General features: G+C 45.3%; 1 protein-coding gene across 1 annotated transcript in view; it reads left to right on the forward strand.

Moving 5' to 3' along the window:
- The window catches only part of LOC126419169 (lysine-specific demethylase lid), a 40,886-nt gene that overhangs the window by 13,694 nt on the left and 4,413 nt on the right, over positions 1-22,779 (forward strand). The window lies entirely within an intron of this gene.

The following is a 22,779-nucleotide window of genomic DNA, read 5'->3' on the forward strand; positions in this document are numbered from 1 at the left end:
TTGTTATAACACCAATAGATAGTACCAAACAAAATGCCAAAAAAATAACTTTCAAACCATTAATAGCAGAATAAACAAACAATTTCAAAACCAAAAGTAAATTGGCAGCCAATAACTATTGACACTGAAATAACATACTGCCAAGGCAGCAAAAAACAAACTTCCACTACATTGAGTAACATGTAGCACTAATATCGTACTAACATCACTCACAAACAATTTAGAAACAAACATCACACACTATAGTATGCCACCACTTACTCCAACACACCCTTTGCAAACACAATCCATTTTTAACACACCACGCCTCAGCGACATCACCAATGCAAAACAGTTATGTCATGGGTCAAAGCAGACAGGTGGAATCAGACCCTTCCGTTGTCCCAGTAATTGTTTGAAATCTGTACCCTTTTCTTGTTGACATCGTTTGACAACTGGTCTGGCCTCGTATCAATAATCATCTCTGATTTTAAAGATACATTTGCTTGTTAAAGATCTCTTTCCCATTTGCCTCCTTTGGATTTACCAACTTCCATGTTTCATTTTGTTGAAGAGCTGTCGGTTCTTCTTCTATTGCTTTTAATCAATTTTCTGTGAGTGGGCCATTAATACATTCTTTACACGTAAGTAATGCTGTTCAAAATCATCATATTTTAAAGGTTTCTTCTAATTGTTTCTGTCCCTAAGATTGTAGTTTCTTGTGTCTTCATTGCATGCTCTTTCCTCTTGCTTTTCATCTCCTTCTTTTTCATGGTCTTGAATTTTATTTGCTTGATTGTTAGTGTCATTTGGTAGTTCATCATTAACAAGATTTTTCTGTAGAGTCTCTTTTTCACTCTCTGTTCAGTTTCAACATCTCTTGATGCAACAATATTTCTTGTTTCTGCATTAAAGAGTCTGTAATCATAACCAACAAAAGTGTGTGGATTACTTCTTTCATCTAGTTTCTTCCAGCAGCATAGATTTTTGGAGGAACTCTTGATCCAAAAATGTGAAGTATTCACAGATCTGGACTTTTTCCAAACCACTTTTCTGTAGGTGTGGCACTGTGATTGTAATTGGGGTCCTGTTGATCAACTACATAGCTATGAGTACTCCCTGTCCCCATAGCTCTTTCTTCAGTTTGCTCTCAAATATCATAGCTCTTGCCTTGTTCGTTATTATCAGATTTAGGTAGATGATTGTGTGAGGTGCCTGTGAGGGCTTTTTAGATTAGGCGACTCTCCATACAATCCAGATAACGATTGCTATAGGAAACTCGGATATATCAGTGTAAGATTGAAAGAAATGCTTCTCATGGGCAACATTATTAAAATCCTAGTGGTTAACTGCCGAAACATTTGCAACAAAGGGACAGAGTTCTACGCACTCCTGAAAAACAGTGAAGCTCATACAGTACTAGTTACAGAAAACTGGTTGAAACCTGAAATTGAAAGCAGTGAGATTTTTGGGGAAAATTTAAGTGTGTATCAAAATGATGTAGGCTAATGGTATTTGGAGGTGGTATATTTGTTGCTGTAGACAAAAAACCTCTGATCCTCTGAGATATAAATTAAAACAGCACGTAAGATTGTGTGGGCTAGACTCAGTATCAACAGTGGGCATAAAATGGTAACTGGATACTTAATTGCTCAACAGACTCATCTCCTGATGTAACTGGAAACTTCAGAGAAAATGTAACTGGAAACTTCAGAGAAAACTTCATTTCACTTGTGTGCAAGTTCCTCAGTCATAATGTAATCATTGGTGGAGACTTTAATCATCCAACAATCAATTGGAAAAATTAAGATTTTGTCAGTGGAGGACATAATACATCCAGTGAAACATTACTAAATGCCTTCTCTGAAAACTGCCTGGAACACGTAGTTTGGAATCCAACTCATGATGGAAATGTATTGGATCTAATAGCAACAAATAGACCTGATCTCTTTAAGGATGTCCACATCAAAAACATCAATTGATCATGACATGGTTGTCGCAATAATGATTACCAAAGTGCAAAGGACAACTAAAACAAGCAGAAAGATTGTTCAGTAAAGTAGATAAAAAATCAGTAGTTAGTGTCATATTTCGGTGAGAAATTTGAAACTTCCAGCATAGAGCAGAAGCAGCTAGAGGAACAGTGGCTCAAGCTTAAAAGAATAGTTGAGCATGCACTGGATAGTGGGAGGGACCCCTCCATGGTATACAGTCAGTCACTTTAAGGAAACTTGTAAAGAAATGGAGGCTACAGCATAATATGTGTAAATCAAAGCATAGCACTATAGATAAAGAGATGCTGAACAAAACACGTTTGGCAGTCAAGTGGGCAATGTATGAAGCTTTCGGTGACTACCAATGCAGAGTATTGTCAGATGATGATTCACAAAACGCAAAGAAATTCTGGCCATATGCAAAGGCTTTTAGTGGCACCAAAGTTAGTGACCAGCCCCTAGCGAATGAGGCATGAACTGATATTGAGGGTAGCAGAGCAAAAGCTGAAATGCTTAACTCAGTTTTCAAATGTTCCTTTACAAAGGAAGATGCAGGAGAATTGCCCCAATTTAATCCTTGTACCACTGAAAGGATGAGTGAAATAAGTATTAGTGTCAGTGATATTGCGAAAGAGTCTGATACCATTAAAATTGCAAGAAGCTCCAAGGCCAGATGGAATCCCTATCAGATTCTATATTGAATTTGTGGCCGAGTTTGACCCTAGCTTCTAACTATAATATATCATAGACCTCTCGAAAGCAAAACCGTGCACAATAGTTGGAAGAAAGCACAGGTAACACCTGTCTACAAGAAGGGTAATGGAAGTGATCCACAAAATTACCATCCAATATCTTTGAGATCAATCTGTTGTAAAATATTAGAATGTACTCTGAGTAGAAACATAATGATATATCATGAACAGAATGACCTCCTTCATACCAACCAGTATGGTTTCCGGAAACATTGGTCATGTGGAACCCAACTCATATTTTCCCCACATAACATACTGAAAGCTGTGGATCAAGGCAGTCAGGTAGATGCAGTATTTTTATATTTCCAAAAAGTACTCAGTAGCACATCTATGCTTATTGTCAAAAGTTTGATTGTACAGAGTATCAAGTGAAATTTGTGACTGGGTTAAGTACTTTCTGGGGGGAGGGGGGCACACAGCATGTTATTTTGAATGGAGACTCATCATCAGATGTAGGAGTAACTTCGGGTGTGCCTCAGGGTAGTGTTGTAGAAGCCTTGCTGTTCATGTTGTATATTAATTGTTATAGCTGCGAGCGACCGGCAAGCTGTGCATGACAGAGAATGGAGACAAGTAGCCACCAGGCAGGTGAGCCGATGGAGATATCGCGAACACCAAACAGACAGGACAGACGAACAAGTAGGGGATGACAGACACTAGGACCAATCAGGACACAACACTTGGCAAACAAACAAGAACTGAGGTGATAAATACAGTGAGACAACAATAATGCAGGAACACCCCAAGCAACGACAGTGTGTATGTCAGCACGCAGAACGGGAACACAGTTCGGCCGAGATGCACATGTGAACTAGGCGAGTACCAGACAGCTGGGGTAGCGCCGCCTAAATATATGACCGTGGGAAATGTGATTGCCTGCAGACTCCACATGGTGTGGAGAGCGGCGCACACGCACGGTGAGGCTCGCGGCGCAGGCAAGCGCTGGAGCACAGAGACCCCTAGTGGGTATCCAGGTCCATACCCTCTGACGCGCATTCAACTTCCACGCCTTACGACACCATATTAATGACCTTGCAGACAATATTGATAGTAACCTCAGACTTTTTGCAGGCGATGCAGTTATCTGTAATGAAGTACTGCCTGAAAGGAGCTGCATAAACATTCAGTCAGGTCTTGATGGATTTCAAAGTACTGCAAAGATTGGTAATTTGCTTTAAATGTTCAGAAATGTAAAATTGTGCACTTCAAAAAATGAAAAAGATATTTTATTCTATGACTATAATATCGGCACCTAGGTGGAGTTGGCCAACTCACACAAATACATGGGCATAACACTTTGCAGGAGTATGAAATGGAATGACCACATCATCTCCATTGTGAATAAAGCAGGTGGTAGACTTCTGTTGATTGAAAAATCTCTGGGGAAGTGCAACCAGTTTAGAAACGAGATTGCTTACAAATCACTCATGCGACCCATTCTAGAATACTGCTCGAGTGTGTGGGACCCGTACCAGATAGGACTAACACGGGATATTGAATGTATACAGAGAAGGATAACACAAATGGTCACAGGTTTGTTTGACCTGCTGGAGAGTGTTATAGTGGTGTTGGAAAAAACGGAACTGGTAGACTTTTGAAGGTAGATGTAAACTATCCTGAGTAAGTCTACCTACAAAGTTTCAAAAACCAGCTTTAAATGATTACTCTGTGAATATGCTACAGCCCCCTGTGTGTCGTTCGCATAGGGATCATGATGACAAGATTAGAATCTTTCTTCTCACGCTCCATATGTGAATGGAATGGGAAGAAATCCTGATAACTAGTAAAATGGGATGTACCGTCTACCATGCATTTCGCAGTGATTTGCAGAGTGTAGATGTAAATGTGGGTGTGTCTGTGGATGTAGATGTAGTCTCCCTGCTTTCCCATTGAGTCAAGGAATACTGTAGTCTAGCACAATTTCTTTTCCTTTGCATCAGTTCGTAAACTCTTGGCTGCTGTATTCATCGTCTTTATTAATCCTATTTTAGACAATTTCAGAGTGAACTGATTTTTGCTTTCCAAAACGCATTTTCATATGAATCTTGCGCCCTCTTAAGAAATAGGTCACACAAAAATGAGTGAAATAATATAATACTGTCACGTGTTATCTGCATCCATTAAAAGATGGGGGTTCTATCCCTCCACAGATAACAGTATATATTATTTCAAGTGATCTTCTCTCTCTCTCTCTCTCTCTCTCTCTCTCTCTCTCTCTTTCTAAATAGAAAATAACTTTTTTTTAGCTTAGCTCTCACACAAGCATCACACAATTTTTGTGCTGAGAATAAACTGTTAAAAATGCCATTGCACATTCTTTTGGTCTTTGAAGTGTAGCCAAGCCTGGATGACCTAGCTTTTTATGCCATTCTTGTTTTTCTTCTTCTGTCAGTGGTGATTGCATTCCTGATTTAATGTTCACTTCATATAATCAAACAATGGAAAATCCAGAATGGAATGTAACGATATTATGAAAAGCATAGTTGCTACTCACAGTATAGCGGAGATCTTGAGACCAAATTGGCACAAAAAAAGAGCTTTTCGCCAACAAAGCCTTTGTCGAAATTGTGCAAAAAGCGCGCGCGCGCACACACGCACACACACACACGCACACACACACACGCACACACACACACACACACGCACACACACACACACACACACACACACACACACACACACACACACGCACGCACACGTGCGCACGACCACAGTCTCTGACAGCTGAAGCCAGGCTGAGCAGCAGCGCATGATGAGAGAGGCAACCAGGTGGGGGTAAGGAGAAGGCTGGGACGGGGAGGAGGTAAGGATAGCAGGGTAGGGGTGGGGGACGGTAAAGTGCTACTAGTGGGGATGTGCAGAGATGAGATAGAGAGAGGGTAGGGCTTCTAGGTGCAGTCGGGAGGTTAGATGGAGGGAGGGGGAGGGAGGTGGGGTAGCAGAAAAGGAGAGAAATAAAGAGACTGGGTGCGTTGTTGGAATAGAGGGCTATGTAGTGCTGGAATGTGGACAGGAAAGGGGCTAGACTGGTAAGAACAGTGAGTAACAAAGGTTGAGGCATGAGGGTTACGGGAATGTAGGATATTATAGGGAGATTTCCACCTGTGCAATTCAGAAAAGCAGGTGTTGGTAGGGAGGATCCAGATGGTGGAGGCTGTGAAGTAGTTTGAAATGAAGAACGTCGTGTTGGGTGGTGTGCTCAGCAACAGGAGAGTCCAGTTGTTTCTTTGCCACAATTTGTCGGTAGCCATTCATGCGGACAGACAGCTTGTTGGTTGTCATACCCACGTAGAATACAGAACAGTGCTTGCAGCGTAGCTTGTAGATCACACGAATGGTTTCGCAGGTAGCCCTACCTTTGATGGAATAGGTAATGTTCGTGACTTGACTGGAGTAGGTGGTGGAGGATGTATGAGACAGGTCTTGCATCAAGATTTATTATAGGGATATGAGCCATGAGGCAATGGTGGGAGCTGTGTTGTGTAGGTTTGGTGGATGGTGGAATACCACTGTGGGAGGGGTGGGAAGGATAGTGAATAGGACATTTATCTTTTGAGGGCATGACGAGAGGTAGTCGAAACTCTGGTGCAGAATGTAATAATTCAGTTGCTCCAGTCCTGGGTGGTACTGAGTCATGAGAGGAATGCTTCTCTGTGGCTGGACGGTGGGACTTTGGGAGGGGTGGATGACTGGAAAGATAAGGTATGGGAGATCTGTTTTTGTACAAGGATGGGAGGCTAGTTGGAATCTGTAAAGGCCTCAATCAGATCCTCAGTATACTTCAAGAGGGACCGCTCGTCACTGCAGATGCGGCAGCCGTGGGTGGCTAGGCAGTATGGAAGGGACTTCTTGGCACGGAATGAGTGGTAGCTGCCAAAATAGAGCTATTGCCCATAGCGCACCTATCAACAGAGCATCTACATCCATACTCGGCAAACCACCGCAAAGTGGATGGCAGAGGGTACGTCCCATCCGCGGGTATTAGGCAACTTCCAGACATAATATCTCTGGTAATATTTTCTTGAAAGAAACAAAACTGGGTCATATTGTACAATTTTAAGCAAAAGAATAATAATACTAGTAATAAATAATAATAATAATAATAATAATAATAAGATTGTGTGAACAATTTGTGTATGGATAATTTGAAGCAAAGTCGATAGGAAAAATAAAAGCATAAGAAAAATGTGATGTTTGACTCTTAATATCTCTGGAAGTAATTGTGGGATAACCCTGAAACTTTGTGCATAGTAGCCTTACCAATACAAGGTCTTACACTACTGGCCATTTAAATTGCTACACCAAGAAGAAATGCAGACGATAAACGGTATTCATTGGACAAATATATTATGCTAGAACTGACATGTGATTACATTTTCAACGCAGTTTGGGTGCATAGATCCTGAGAAATCAGTACCCAGAACAACCACCTCTGTCATTGAGTCTGAGTCAAACAGAGCTTGGATGGCGTGTACAGGTACAGCTGCCCATGCAGATTCAACGCGATACCACAATTCATCAAGACTAGTGACTGGCTTATTGTGATGAGCCAGTTGCTCGGCCACCATTGACCAGATGTTTTCAATTGGTGAGAGATCTGGAGAATGTGCTGGCCAGGGCAGCAGTCGAACATTTTCTGTATCCAGAAAGACCTGTACAGGACCTCCAACATGCAGTCGTGCATTATCCTGCTGAAATGTAGGGTTTCGCAGGGATCGAATGAAGGGTGAGCCACAGGTCGTAACACATCTGAAATGTAATGTCCACTGTTCAAAGTGCTGTCAATGCGAACAAGAGGAGACCGAGACGAGTAACCAATAGCACCCAATACCATCATGCCGGGTGATGTGCGATGACGAGTACACGCTTCCAATGTGTGTTCACCGCATTGTCGCCAAACATGGATGCTACCATCATAATGCTGTAAACAGAACCTGGATTCATCCGAAAAAATGACGTTTTACCATTCGTGCACCCAGGTTCGTCGTTGAGTACACCATCGCAGGCGCTCCTGTCTGTGATGCAGGGTCAAGGGTAACTGTAGCCATGGTCTCCGAGCTGATAGTCCATGCTGCTGCAAACATCGTCGAACTGTTCGTGCAGATGGTTGTTGTCTTGCAAATGCCCCCATCTGTTGACTCGGAGATCGAGACGTGGCTGCACGATCCTTTACAGCCATGCGGATAAGATGCCTGTCATCTCGACTGCTAGTGATATGAGGCCGTTAGGATCCGGCACTGCATTCCGTATTACCCTCCTGAACCCACTGATTCCATGTTCTGCTAACAGTCGTTGGATCTCGACCAATGCGAGCAGCAATGTCGCGATGCGATAAACCGCAATCTCGATAGGCTACAATCCAATCTTTATCAAAGTCGGAAATGTGATGTTACGCATTTCTCCTCCTTATACGAGGCATCACAACAACGTTTCACCAGGCAACGCCAGTCAGCTGCTGTTTGTGTATGAGAAATCGGTTGGAAACTTTCCTCACATCAGCACGTTGTAGGTGTCGCCACTGGCGCCAACCTTGTGTGAATGCTCTGAAAAGCTAATCATTTGCATATCACAGCATCTTCTTCCTGTCGGTTAAATTTCGCGTCTGTAGCACGTCAACTTCGTGGTGTAGCAATTTTAATGGCCAGTAGTGTATATTCTAAGATTTCATTCTCCTACTGCTATCCAGTGGTTAACAGATTGAGAGCAAAGTTGACGATTTTTCTAAAAATGCCAAAAATGGCTATTTTTGGTTTGCTTATATAAATGAGAGTCTTCTGCAAGATTTTTCATTAGAAAGAGTTCATGAATACTCTACTCGAAGTGGTTTCTGAGAGTTAGGGAAAAATGCAACGTAAACTGTAAATTTTCAGGAACAGCTTCTAAAGTTTCAAAAGACTATAACTCACTTAATATATGCTTTTTTTTAGGCAGTCAGAGGCACCCTGCACTGTACCGTATATCATCCCCTTGATTTTTTTTTCCAAGTTTTTTCTTCTTTTCTTCTTTCTGGACTTCTTAATGGCCAACTGTGCTGCGTACACTGCTTTATCAATGCAAACCTTGTTCATCCGTTCAAGTTCTCTGATGCAGTTTGCTCCAGGATTAATTCCCATACGTTGTAGCACTTTCACCCTACTAATGTCGCCATCATTAAAAGCAATAACAGCATCACTGACCTCCCACTTTAGTGTCTTCATTCCAACAAAAACAGTTTTTGGTAAGAGGGTCCATATAAGATTATTGAATGACTTATTTGGATTTTGAGTCTGGCCTTGAAGACACTTCTTCAGTAATTCAGGATTTGCCAGGTATCTGTAAATTGGTTTTATGATATCTGTGACTGCTGCTGGGGTGGAATGTTTATGACTGTATGAACTGTTTGAGTACTGCGCATTGCAGTAATTGCACAATGAATCAGGTCCAGGAGGGCAAAGATGGTGTACTGGTTTTTCATCAGTTGACAGTCTGTGGAAAAAGGTTGCCCATACTGCCTGCTTCATTTTCAACAAATCCTCAGTATTATTTCTAATGACCATCCCATAATACTGTGTTTTTCATCAATCATTTTGTCTGTCATTCTGCCTCATGATTTTACCATCAGAAAGTTTCTTGTCTCTCAAACTTTGCTTCAACTCCCCCAACCTGGTGCCCATCCTCTTCTGGACATGACCTTTATAACACAGCAATCCACGGCCTTCTATATAAAAAATTACCCATTTTATTAGATCTTTAAATAATGCACGTAAAAATTTTAACATTTTCAAAATTACAAATTTTATGATGAGGTAAATATCCGAAAATGTGAAAAAAAAATTCCTTTCTCACTCCCCGTAAACAGTTTTCATTAGAAGGGCCATTTTCTAGACCACCTAAAAAATTATGTTTGGTTTTGCAATGTGAGCTTAAAAAATGACAACAAAATAAAGGTGCATTGGAAATGGGCCGATATTCCACTAGTACTCAAATTAAATCTGGTATCTTTTGTGTTGTACAATTGTCTAGTACTCTCTGGGGAAAGGAGTATCAAAAGTCTTGATGACGAGGAAGAGAGATAAAGTCTGAATAACTTGAGAAACTCTTTTGTCGCAACTCATCATGATGTATTTCAGTCTGTTTTTCTGCTATAACTACAGAATCAGATTTGTTATAAACTTAACAGTTCTGGTTTAAGGTATAACATGCTTCGTATTAGTGTAGAACATAGGTGTACATGTGAAAAATTGTTTAAAAATGTTGGTATGGTCCATAGTGGCTTAACTAATACTGGTACCTTTTAATGTGGGAAAAGCAGCATCTCCATCACCATAGGGGCCACACCTGACAGCTATAGAACAGCAGCCAGTGGTGAGTTTCTTTACCACAGGTTCCCAAATCCAATAAGGGTTTCTTTACACAGGATCCCAAGCTGACAATAAATTTCTGTGTCAAGGTCTAACTTCAATGCTAAGAAATATCACCCCAAATCGCAAGCCCCAGCCACACCAGGGGAGGAACGCCAGGCTAAGGATGGCAGCGAAGCTTATTCATCCCGGTACCTCATATGTATGAGAGTTGATGAGGAATCCTTCTTGTAGATAAAATCTCAGTTTTGTGTGGAGCATTTAGAGGACAAATTTGGGGCAGTGGAGGGCTTGTCCAAAATAAGGTCAGGGTCGGTCTTGATCAAAACAGTATCGTCTGCCCAGTCACAGGCACTACTCGCCTGTGACAGGCTGGGGATGTTTCTGTTTCCATCACACCCCTTAAGAGCTTAAATATGGTCTGGGTTATCATATTTTAAAGGGACATTCTTTTGCAATCTGACTGTGTGCTGTGCGCCAATTTAGAGCGGCGAGGTGTCCATTTCATCCAGCACGTCTTCCAGGGTCCGGGGGATAATCAGGTTGCCACCAGTTCCTTCATCTTGGCCTTCGAGGGTGACATTTTACCCGAGAAGATCAAGGTTATGGTCAACCGCTGTGACGTAAAGCCGTATATCCCTCCCTCGATGCAGTGCTTTAAGTGCTGGGAGTTCGACCATATGTGTTCCCACTGTACTTCCAGCGTCACCTGTTTGGATTGTGGACATCCTTCGCATCCCAATGCTCCCTGTGCCCCACCTCCCATCTGTGTAAAATGTGCAGAGCACCAGTCACCTTGCTCGCCAGACTGCAGGATTCTCAAGAAAGAAAAGAAAATCACGGAGTACAAGACCCTGGACTGACTGACCTACACTGAGGCTAACAAAAAAATTTGACCGCCTGCATCCCGAGCATATGACATCATCTTACGCCGCCGGTACAACAGGTCTGGCACCACCAGCTCTGCCAACCCAAGTAACCTCTCAGAGCCAGAAGACCACACCTGCTCCCTTGATGGTGTGAGGCACTTCCCTCCCTGTTGCTCTTGCACCACCTACTTCAGGAGCAACGCGCCCCCCCCCCCCCCCCCCCCCTGCCCCTCCAACCATTGGGGATGTCCATCCCCACTTCTAGGCCGGAGAAGTGTAAGTCGTCTTCAGCTTATCTCGCTAGGAATGGGTCCCTTGGGTCACTCCCTTCCCATGTTTCTGCTAGTGGGAAAGACGACACCCGCCACTGGCTGTAGAGCCCAGTAGCAGCTGGTCGTAGGGCTTCACGCTCATCCTCTGTCCTGGAGATTGAGCCAGTGAAGTCCTCCCAGCCAAGGAAACCCAAGGAGCAGCGAGAGAAATCCAAAAAGAAAACCCCGAAGACAGAGGAAATTGTGGTGGCAGCCACACCACTGCTACCTACAAGCTCTGCATCTGAGGATGGGGTGGAGATTATAGCATCTGCTGTAGACCTATATCTTGCTAGACCCTCAGACACAATGTATATAGACAGGCAAGAAGTCAGTGGCAGCAGGTGTGTGGTAGTGATCACTTCCCCATCTTCCACTCACTCCCCAGCATCATGCCCATGGACGCCTACCCAGATAGGCTTTAAACAAGGCAGACTGGGAAGCCTTCACCTCTGCTGTCACTGGCGAATCACCCCCACATGGTGCCAAGGATGAGCAGGTCACTACAACAATCGCTTCTGCGGTGGAAAATCGATCCCTCACTCTTTAGAGTGCCCAAGGCGTAAGGAAGTCCCTTGGTGGTTGCCAGAAGTTGCCGAAGCAATTAAAGAGTGTGTGCCCATGTTGTCAACATTTCTCCCCCCTCCCTGCTCTCCCTCCTTGTCTTTATTTATGTAGTTCTTCCCTACGCTTCTGCCATCTTAGGTCATGACCTTGCAATGAGCCAACCAACGAACCAAACTGCCCTCAATCCGATAATCTAGCTGCAGTGCTATGGTGGACACTAGTGGATTGGTTACCATCTGGAGTATAAATAGTACTCCTACCATGATTCATGTCTACTCTTGGTTTGTGAGTCAAGCTCTTGCTACATAAATAGAACTAGAGTGATCAGTTTCAGAGCTTTGTTTGCAACTGCATCAACTAGGTGAACAGATGTTAACCCTTAGCCGCTTGGTCTGAGCGGATGCCAAAAGTGTTGACAGAGTAGTTCTTCCATTCTCTCTGCCTTTGGGAACTGACACTCCTCTTCCACCTTTGAGACCATTTTATCTGTAATCCTAGGCAGAGGCGCTCACAAGGTGCTACCATCCAGAGCCAGATGGATCCAGGTTTTTTAAAGAGTTTTTTCTCCTACCACTCCTCATTCCTCAGCATTCGCGATATGAAACCCCAGGCCTTTGCCATAATAATAATGACTGTAATAATAATGGTTATTGTTATAATAACAATAGTTATCAGCTCTAGCAATCTAACCATTTTTCTATAACACCATATTTCAAAAGATTCACTTCTATATAGTGCTACACAGAGACTGATAATTTTTGAAAAAACTTTTGAACTCTTAAATTTATATTTGTTTGTAAAGTATTGCTTTTTTTCAGAAATTCTTTTGCTTGTATTCCCAGTTTGCATTTTACATCCTTTTTGCTTTAGCCTCACATTTCTTTAATGTTCATCCTCTAACCTGCAATGCCTGACAGATTGAAATTGTTGCCAGACCAGTGCTCGAAGTCAGAACTTTGCCTTTAAGCGCAATGCTTGTACTAACAGAGCTACTCAGGCATGACTTGTGACCTGCCCTTGCAGCTTTACTTCTGTCAATACCTCTCTTACCTTCCAAACTTCAAAGATATTATCTTGCATACCCCCATACCTTGCGTGACTAGGGGATGGAGGAGTCTACATAATAAGTTCTTAGTATTATTGTTGAGCAATGAAAAGCCTCTATTAATAAGCTATAAAATATGTTTTCTGTGCATTGCTAAGGTACTTCATACAAATATTGAGATAATTTCTTGAGTAAGGCCATAGCAGTTTCTTTCTCTTTCCTTGCCCAACTTGGATATAGTTAAGCTGAAAGAACATCCGTGAACTTAAAAGTGAGCTTGGTGCTGCTGTTTCATGCTTCTGCCACAACCAATCATGTAACACAATTTTGTATACATGTCATTGGCAGTGCCTCAGTGTTGCCACAGCTCTGTAGACACTGGCAGCCTTTTGTGCTTCATGGTTAAAAACTGGTAGCAGCACTCCAGCTGTTGGGCCCTTCTCTTGCTGTATGAAGTGTGGTGCTCAGTCGCTGGTGTTGTCCACATCAGTGATATTAATTTCTAATTTTCCATCCGTTGTGGATAAATCTTATGGTCTCTTTATTGAACATAGATAAAGGATTACACCAGATTTCCTAATTGACATGTCTCTTCGGAAACTATTGTGAGGACAAGGAGAGAATTATTTGATCAGGCAGTGAAAGGCTAGCTCTTAGTTCATAAATACCCTTATTTTGTAACACATTCCCCTTTTAGGACAGTGCTAATTATCCAATATCCATTGAATAGATTCGGTCCTTTAAGTATGTTTCTGGAAGATCTGCAAAATCTCCAACTCCAGTCTCTTCATTTTCAAGTCAGAACTCTGTAGATGTTGGTGGATGTCAGACTGTCAGATCAGGCGAGTAGGAGGATGGGTGTTTTAACTATTTGATGTACTAATCCCCATGTTATCCTGCTGCCAAACCACATTTGTTGGTTACTGCATTATCCTGATTCTTCATCTTTCCTTCTTTTGAAGTTCGGGCTGCTCATTATAAGTTCTTTGCATTTAGTTGGTCCAGAATAATCACTTAGTATTTTTTGTATATTGTTTTTAAGGAAGAAAGAAGTCCATTTGCGTTTCACAAAATCTTTCTAGCAGATGAAATTGGCTTCGCCATTTTGGTGTTAACTCATTGGCTTCTACCTACTGCTGTAATTCACATTTTTCATGTGAAAAGAAGTTGCCTGCATCCTGTCCACAATAACAAATCTGCACACACATGCAATAATTAGGATTGTTTCTAAGTTGTGACAGTCACTCGTAAGAAAAGTGTTTTGAATTTGCTGTTGTCATTGTCGAACAAATTCATCATACCTCCTTTACAGAGTTTCTTATTGTTAGTTCTGGATTTAAAATATACCATACTTTTTTCGTCGGTATGCTTATAGTGCCAGCTATTACAGGAACCTGTAATCAGTGGTCATCCGCTTGACGCGTGCTGTCATTCTTTACCAACCAAATCAGGCAGATTAGGTGTTACGACACTCATCTCATAATCATGAGAATGGAATTTGCTCTGTCTGATCAATCCAATTTAGGTTTCTGTGGGTTTTCTAAATTTCAGCAAATTCTGGGATGGTTTTTCTGCAAGGCTATGGCCAACCATTTCTCATATCCTCAGAAAAAAGGTTCTTATAAATTTAACAGTGTAGGAAGAGATAGTTTGGTACTTAAAAACTGTAAAGAACACATGTTAAGTTGCAGTCATACACAATTAAGACACTTACCCAAAGCATATGGGTGCAGCCTTCATTAGCAAAAGAGCCCCCCTGCGGGTTCGGGGGATAGAATAGGCCCGCGGTATTCCTGCCTGTCGTAAGAGGCGACTAAAAGGAGTCTCAAATGTTTCGGCCTTATGTGATGGTCCCCTCTCGGGTTTGACCTCCATCTTTCTAAATTGTTCTGAAGAGCGAGCCAATTGGGGAAGGGCGCCTTACATGGTGCGCTGTATCCGTGGTGCATTGAGACCTTTAGCCGGCTTTTTCGTCGTTGCAATGGTGTCCCGCTCGTTTTCCATCTCTTGGGCGAGGATCCGTCCCTGGGTGCGATTACCACGCTGCACTCCGCAGTGTTGCTTTTAACTGCGACGACGACCTTGGACATTTTTGCTCCTAAGATCCAGCACGGTAGCCAGTCCGTTGCGGTGGGGCCGCCATGTACCCTGTTGGTTGTAGCCCCCTGACAACACAGGGATCGCTCTACTGATGCCTGCGCCGTTAACTCCCCACGTATGCCAAGGAGTAGATGCCCATCTTCCTGGGGCATCAGGACTCCCGGCAATGGCCATCCTGCCAGGTGGCTATTGCTGCGGCTGGGTGGCGCCCGTGGGGAGGGCCCTTGGTCGGAGTAGGTGGCATCAGGGCGGATGACCCGCAATGAAGCGTGGTACATCATCTCTCGCTGGTGGCCAGCCACCAGCAGTCTCTAAGCGTTCGAGGGCTCATTTTAAAGCTAACGTTTATGACCCCAAATCGTTCCCCTCCCTGGCCACACGATGGGAGGAACGAAAGGCAATGAATGACAGTGACGTGTATTCGCCCAGGTATCTTGTCTGTACCAGAGCTGATGGTGACTCGCTTCTATCCGTGAAGCCTCAGTTCTTTGTAGAGCATTTAGAGGACAAGTTTGGGGAGGTGGAGGGCTTGTCCAAAATGCGCTCTGGATCAGGTTTGATAAAAACGGCATCCTCTGCCCAGTCACGCAGGTTACTTGCTTGTGACAAGTTGGGGGATGTTACCATCACACCACATAAGAGTTTAAATATGGTTCAGGGTATTATTTTCCATCGGGACCTACTTTTGCAGTCTGATGACGAGCTGCGCGCCAATTTAGAGCGCCGTGGTTTACATTTCGTCCGGCGCGTTCATCGGGGTCTGAGGGACAATCAGGTAGCTACCGGTGCCTTCATCTTGGCCTTCGAAGGTGATACATTACCAGAGAAGGTCAAGGTGATGGTCTACCGATGTGACGTCAAACCCTATATCCCTCCCCCGATGCGGTGCTTTAAGTGCTGGAAGTTCGGTCACATGTCCTCTCGCTGTACTTCTAGCCTCACATGTCGAGATTGTGGACGCCCATCTCATCCCGATACTCCATGTGCCCCACCTCCCATCTGTGTCAACTGCGGGGAGCACCATTCACCTTGCTCGCCAGACTGCAGCATCTTCCAGAAAGAACGCAAGATCATGGAATATAAGACCCTGGACCGACTGACCTACACTGAAGCTAAGCGGAAATTTGAACGGCTACATCCCGTGCGAATGATGTCATCTTATGCCTCCACTGTCACTCCTGCTCCAGCTCCTTCAGCTGCAAGTCATACCGTCAGCTCTCAGAGTCAGAGGACCTCACCTGCCCCCTTGACGATTGGGGCCCTTTCTCTCGCTGTTGCTCCCACACCATCTACCTCAGGAGCAGCACCCACTAAACCACTGGGGACGCCAGTCCGCACTTCTAAGCCGGAGAAGCGTAAGTCTTCTTCGGCTTCTCTCGCTCGGAAGGGATCCCTTGGGTCACTCCCTTCCCAGGTTCCTACCAGCGGCACAGCAGACACCAACCAGTGGCTGCAGACGCCTCAGGTCACTGGTCGATGGGCTTCGCGATCCTCTTCGGTCCCGGAGACTGACTCCAATAAGCCCTCTCAACAACGGCAACCAAAGGAACAGCTAGAGAAAACGACTTTGAAGACCCGTAAGACCAAGACCCCTGCGGTGGCACCTACTCCACCACTACCTAAAAGCTCTGCGTCTGACGATGAGGTGGAGATCCTTGCGTCCGCTGAGGACCTCGATCTCGCCGGTCCCTCAGATGCAATGGATAGCACTTGCACGGCTGCTCCATCGGAGGCAGCAGGTGACCCAGCGGCATAATCTGCGTTCCCAGTCCCGTCACGCCTTTCTCCGCCATGGACAATACCATCTTCCAGTGGAACTGCAGCGGTTTCTTCCACCATCTAGCTGAGCTCCGCCAACTTATCAGCCTTCACCGTTTCTTCTGCATTGCTCTTCAGGAAACTTGGTTTCCAGCAATGCGAACCCCCGCCCTCCATGGCTATCGGGGTTATTATAAGAACCGAGCAGCATATAAAAGGGTGTCTGGTGGCGTCTGCCTCTATGTCCTTCACTCTCTGCACAGCGAGTCTGTCCCTCTCGACACACCTTTAGAGGCTGTCGCTGTTCGGGTGTGGACGCCACAGGCTGTTACCGTCTGCAGTCTTTACCTTCCACCGGATGGTGATGTCTCGCAGCATGTCCTGGCTGCGCTGATAGCCCAATTGCCGCCACCTTTCTTGCTGTTGGGCGACTTCAACGCCCATAACACTCTGTGGGGTGGGTCAGTGGAAACAGGTCGAGGCGCCACCGTTGAGCATTTATTGTCGCAGCTCGATCTCTCGGTTTTAAATGATGGTGCCTTCACACACTTCAGTGTGGTGCATGGCACATACTCCGCCATTGACCTTTCAATCTGTAGCCCTAGCCTCTTACCGTCTGTCCAATGGAGTGTGCATGAAGACCTGTGTGGTAGTGACCTCTTTCCGATCTTTCTGTCACTACCACAGCGTCACTCTTCTGGGTGCCCTAGCAGATGGGCTATGAATAAGGCTGACTGGGACTTGTTCTCCTCCACTGCCGCTATTGAGCCTCTCTCTAATGATGACATTGATGCAGTGGTTCAATCGGTCACCACCGGCATCGTTACTGCTGCCGAATCTGCCATTCCCTGCTCCTCTGGGTCCCCTTGGCGGCGGACTGTGCCTTGGTGGTCGCCTGAGATTGCTGCAGCGATTAAAGATCGCCGGCAGGCCCTACAGCGTCACAAGCGACATCCCTGCATTGAACACCTCATCACCTTCAAACGGCTGCGAGCGCAGGCCCGCCGCCTTATCCGCCGAAGCAAGCAGGAGTGCTGGGAGCGGTATGTGTCCACCATTGGCTTCCATGTCTCTCCATCGCAGGTCTGGGCCAAGATCCGACACCTCTATGGCTATCGGACCCCTGTCGGCGTCCCTGTGCTCTCACTGAATGGAGCAGTTTGTACCGACTCCGGCATCATTGCAAACCGCTTAGCAGAGCATTTTGCTATGAGTTCCGCTTCTGCGAATTACCCCCAGGCCTTCCGCTCCATTAAAGAGCGGATGGAACGTCGGAGCCTTTCTTTTCGCACCCACACTTCTGAATCCTACAATGTTCCATTCAGTGAGTGGGAATTTCACAGTGCCCTTGCTGCTTGCCCTGATACCACTCCCGGGCCAGATCGCATCCGCTGTCAGATGCTGAAACACCTTTCAGTGGACTGCAAGTCACGCCTCCTCGACCTGTACAACCATCTCTGGGTCGAGGGTGAGTTTCCATCGCAATGGCGGGAGAGCATTGTCATCCTCGTTTTAAAACCGGGCAAGAGCCCTTTGGAGGTGGACAGTTACCGCCCCATTAGCCTCACCAACGTTCTTTGCAAGCTTCTCGAACGGATGGTGAGCCGGCGCTTGAATTGGGAGTCTCGGAGCCTTCTGGCTCCGTCTCAGGGTGGGTTCCATAAAGGCCGCTCTGCCACCGACAATCTGGTGAGCCTGGAGTCGGCCATCCGTACTGCCTTTGCCCGCCGTCAGCACCTTGTCGCTGTCTTTTTCGACGTGCGGAAGGCGTACGATACGACATGGCGTCATCACATCCTTTCCACGCTTCATGGATGGGGTCTTCGGGGCCCTCTGCCGATCTTTATCAGAAATTTTCTGTCATATCGTACCTTCCGTGTGCAAGTCGCGGCCTCATATAGTTCCTCCCACGTCCAGGAGACCGGTGTGCCACAGGGTTCTGTTTTAAGTGTCTGCCTGGTTTTAATAGCCATTAACGGGTTCGCTGTGGCCGTGGGAAATTCTGTCTCCGCTTCCCTGTATGCTGACGACTTCTGCCTTTACTACAACTCTACTGGCATTGCAGCTGTTGAACGTCAGCTACAGGGCGCTATCCACAAGGCGCAGTCTTGGGCTGTAGCTCATGGGTTCCAGTTTTCGGCAGCCAAGACCTGCGTTATGCATTTCTGCCGGCGACGTACTGTCCACCCGGAGCTGCGGCTTTATCTTGCCGGCGAACTTCTTTCAGTGGTGGAATCACACAGGTTTTTAGGGGTGGTTTTCGATGCCTGGTTGACTTGGCTGCCTCATATCCGGCAGCTTAAACAGGTGTGTTGGCGGCATCTAAATGCTCTGAGATGCTTGAGCCACACCCGCTGGGGCGCCAACCGATCTACCCTGTTGTGGCTCTACCAGGCGTTAATCCAGTCCCGTCTGGATTTTGGGAGCCTGGCTTATGGCTCAGCATCCCCATCTGCGTTGCGGGTGCTGGACCCCATTCTCCACAGCGGGATACGCATTGCCACTGGTGCTTTCCGCACCAGCCCTGTGGACAGCATACTAGTGGAAGCAGGCGTCCCTCCACTGCGGTTACGACGCCAACAATTACTGGCTGCTTATGCTGCCCATGTTTTTAGCTTGCCCGGGCATCCAAATTACCGTGTCCTGTTCCCGCAGTCAGTCGTCCATCTGCCAGACCGTCAGCCCCGGTCGGGTTGTCCGATCGCCGTACGCGTCAAGGAGCTTCTCTCCGGGCTTGGGTTTTTCCCTGTTCCACCTCCTTTCCGAGTACCTCTGCATACACCCCCGTGGTTTGTTCCTCGCCCTTGCCTTCGGTTCGACTTGGCACAGGGCTCGAAGGACTCAGTCCCTCCAGAGGCCTTCCGCCGCCGCCTTTATTCCATCCTGGCCACGTATCAGGGTTCTGGAATTGTCTGCACTGATGGTTCGATGGTTGCTGGTCGTGTCGGGTATGCGCTAACTCTAGGGGACCATTCTGAACAACGTTCCTTGCCGGATGGCTGCAGTGTTTACACTGCTGAGCTGGTCGCCATCTTTCGTTCCCTAGAGCATATCCGCTCCTGCTCAGGTGAGTCCTTCGTTATCTGTAGCGATTCCCTGAGCGGTTTACGAGCTCTCGACCAGTATTTTCCTCGTTCTCGTCTGGTGATGGCTATCCATGAGTCCCTGCATACTCTTGCGCGTTGCGGCCACTCTGTGGTCTTCGTGTGGACCCCAGGCCATGTTGGGATACCTGGCAATGAGAATGTTGACCGCCTGGCGAATGAGGCCACTAGTAAATCATCTCTGGAGATTAGCCTCCCGGAGACTGATTTGTGGGCAGTCTTACGCCGCGAAGTTCTTTCGGTTTGGGACGCTGAATGGCGCAATCTGCCCACGCCCAACAAACTCCGTCCAATCAAGGCGACGACGACTGTGTGGCGGTCGTCCATTCGGGTCTCCCGCCAGGAGTCTGTGGTCCTCTGCCGGCTGCGCATTGGGCACACTCGGCTTACGCACGGCCACTTATTGCGTCGTGAGGACGCACCCCTATGTCGCTGCGGCTCCGTTTTATCTGTCGTCCATATTTTATTGGAGTGTCCGCTTTTAGCTGTGCTCAGGCAGTCGTTCGCACTGCCTGACACGCTCCCTGCCCTTTTAACAGATGACTCTGCTACGGCTGACTTAGTTTTACGTTTTATTCGGGCAGGGGTTTTTTATAATTTGATCTAAGTGTTTCTGTTTCATCTTATTGTTTTGTGTCGATTCTGGCATTTGGCCTCCGGTTTTAAACTGATTTTTTAATGTGTTTTAAGTGGTTGGCTTTTCCTTTTTTATTTCTATGGTCGGCCAACCACCGTCACACTCTGTGTGCTTTTAGTTCGTTTTGTCTGGTCTTTGTCTCAGTTTCTCTTGTTCTGTGTCGTCTGTGCTCTATTTTGTTAATCGTTTTTTATTCTCTGTGGGTGATTTTAGTACTTGGAAAAAGGGACCGATGACCGTAGCAGTCTGGTCCCTTTACTCCCACAAACCAACCATTAGCAAAAGAGCAACAGAGAAACACACACCATTCTTGCACACAATCAAGCACATGTGACTGCTAATTTCAGCAGCTCTGGCCATAGTGCAACTGTCATGTGGGGTGGCAGCAGTAATCTGGAAGGGTCGGGGAAGGGGGAGGAGTAGTAGTGTACAGCTGGGGGAACTTATAAATTTCATATGTACCGAATGTATTTAGAGATACTTGTTTTCACTGTGTTAATGATCCCTTTATGAATAAATTGTTTCAATTTTTGGTTGTGACTGTTCAGTGTCCTTCATACAGCTCTGCCTCAACAGAAATAAAATTGTGTTTGAAGTTCTCATAATTTTTTGTTAATGTGACAGTTGAAGTAGTGTTGTTGTGTATGCTTCATTCAGAAGTATAAACTGGGGTACCATGCCAAATCATTTGATTTAGAAGGTTTATCACCAATGGAAACTCGTGAGGACCAGCAGCCTCATTTTAAACATTCAGTAAACAAGCCTCCAGATTTAAACGTGATTGTACTTGAGTTGGGAATGTTCCACATAAACGGTCTCCTAATATTGCAGTCATAGATGAAACATTGAAAAAGTGTATAATATTGATTTGTATTTGTCAAAGCTGTATCAAACAGCTGATGTTATAGATGTAACTAAAGAGAGCACAGTGCCTTTTACCTTGAGCATTACCCATCAGAAAACTTTGCACATAATGGGTGATGCATTTGTTGAAGAATGACTAGAAGTCTGTTTTAAGTAGGATCCAACTTTGTACCAAACCCTGCGTGGATGAGCTGTGGGCCCACTATTTCTTATCAGAAACAAAATGCAATCAAAACAGTGGATGGGTGCAGGGGCCCTTTACTGTAATAGTGAAGTGGATCTTATCTGCTGGAAGGGTTGTGGTCATTGTTCCCTGGGTTGCAAAATGTGTTCTTATCGATTGTGTTGCAATGAGTAAAACCATAGCTGACAGTGACCTTCCTCTAAAATTTTTTCCTCCTGTGAGAAACTGTTCCACATCAAGGCATCCTGGAGCAGTAAAGTGACTGAGCTTTCAGGTTGGAATAAGGAAAAGATAGATTGCTGATCACCATAAAAATGACATGTTGACTTGCAGACATGCACAACAGTTGTGTGTGAGGTTGCTTGCTTGCATGTGTGTGTGCGTGGGGGGGGGGGGGGGTGAAGGGAGGGGGGGGGGGGCGGGTTCTGACGAAGGCTGCAGCCGAAAGCTCTTGTGAAATTGTGTTTTCATTGTGCAGTAATTGAACCAGTTTTTTGGATCAATTGACACATTTCAATGCCTGTCTGCACTTGGCATTGTTGTACTGGAAGATGGAGTGATATAATTTCTTCAGTTGACACTTTCTGGTCAACAGCAGTTGACACTAGTGATCCCAGGGATAATTGCAGTGGGAAAGGAATTGCATTTTTGGTTCAGCAAGTTAGAAGAATATGACTAATTTTTTCTGTGTGTAAATTACAATATATCTGAACACTTAAAGTGGTCCCTAGTACTGTCATAATTTAGTGTGACACAGTAACAGCAGCTTTAAAGAGATTCTCTCTCACACTTGTGGGGCAAGCTGATTGCTACGGCTGTCTTGAAGCCAGGGCACTGTAATGCCTTTTTTCTAGACAGTGTAAAAGAGGGCCTTAAACTGAAAGTGAACTGTCACCTTACTTGGGTTATTAAGACTAATAGATTGATCAGCTATGCTTGATACACATTCAGGGAGTAGTATTCTTCCATTGATAACTTGATTGTGCTGGGCACAGCTGAACTGTACATGTGCTTTTGATTGGTTTAGTTGTAATACATGTGGAAGTCATAAATAGTTTAGCAGTTTTTTAGGTGTAATTTCAGAGCACACCTTACAAAATGTTAATAGTCATTTCTTTACGGCTGATTTCCAGTATTGTGTTTGGAATGCACTATCAGTTTTATATACCTAAGAGACATAGAGAACCTATTTTCCTGCTCCTGATATTGAACAATTTCGTGAGCTGTTGGCTCTCATACCACACTTTGTAACTTTACAGTTGATCATCAACAGGC

Source organism: Schistocerca serialis, chromosome 9 (assembly GCF_023864345.2).
Source record: "Schistocerca serialis cubense isolate TAMUIC-IGC-003099 chromosome 9, iqSchSeri2.2, whole genome shotgun sequence".
Classification (NCBI taxonomy): Eukaryota; Metazoa; Arthropoda; class Insecta; order Orthoptera; family Acrididae; genus Schistocerca; species Schistocerca serialis.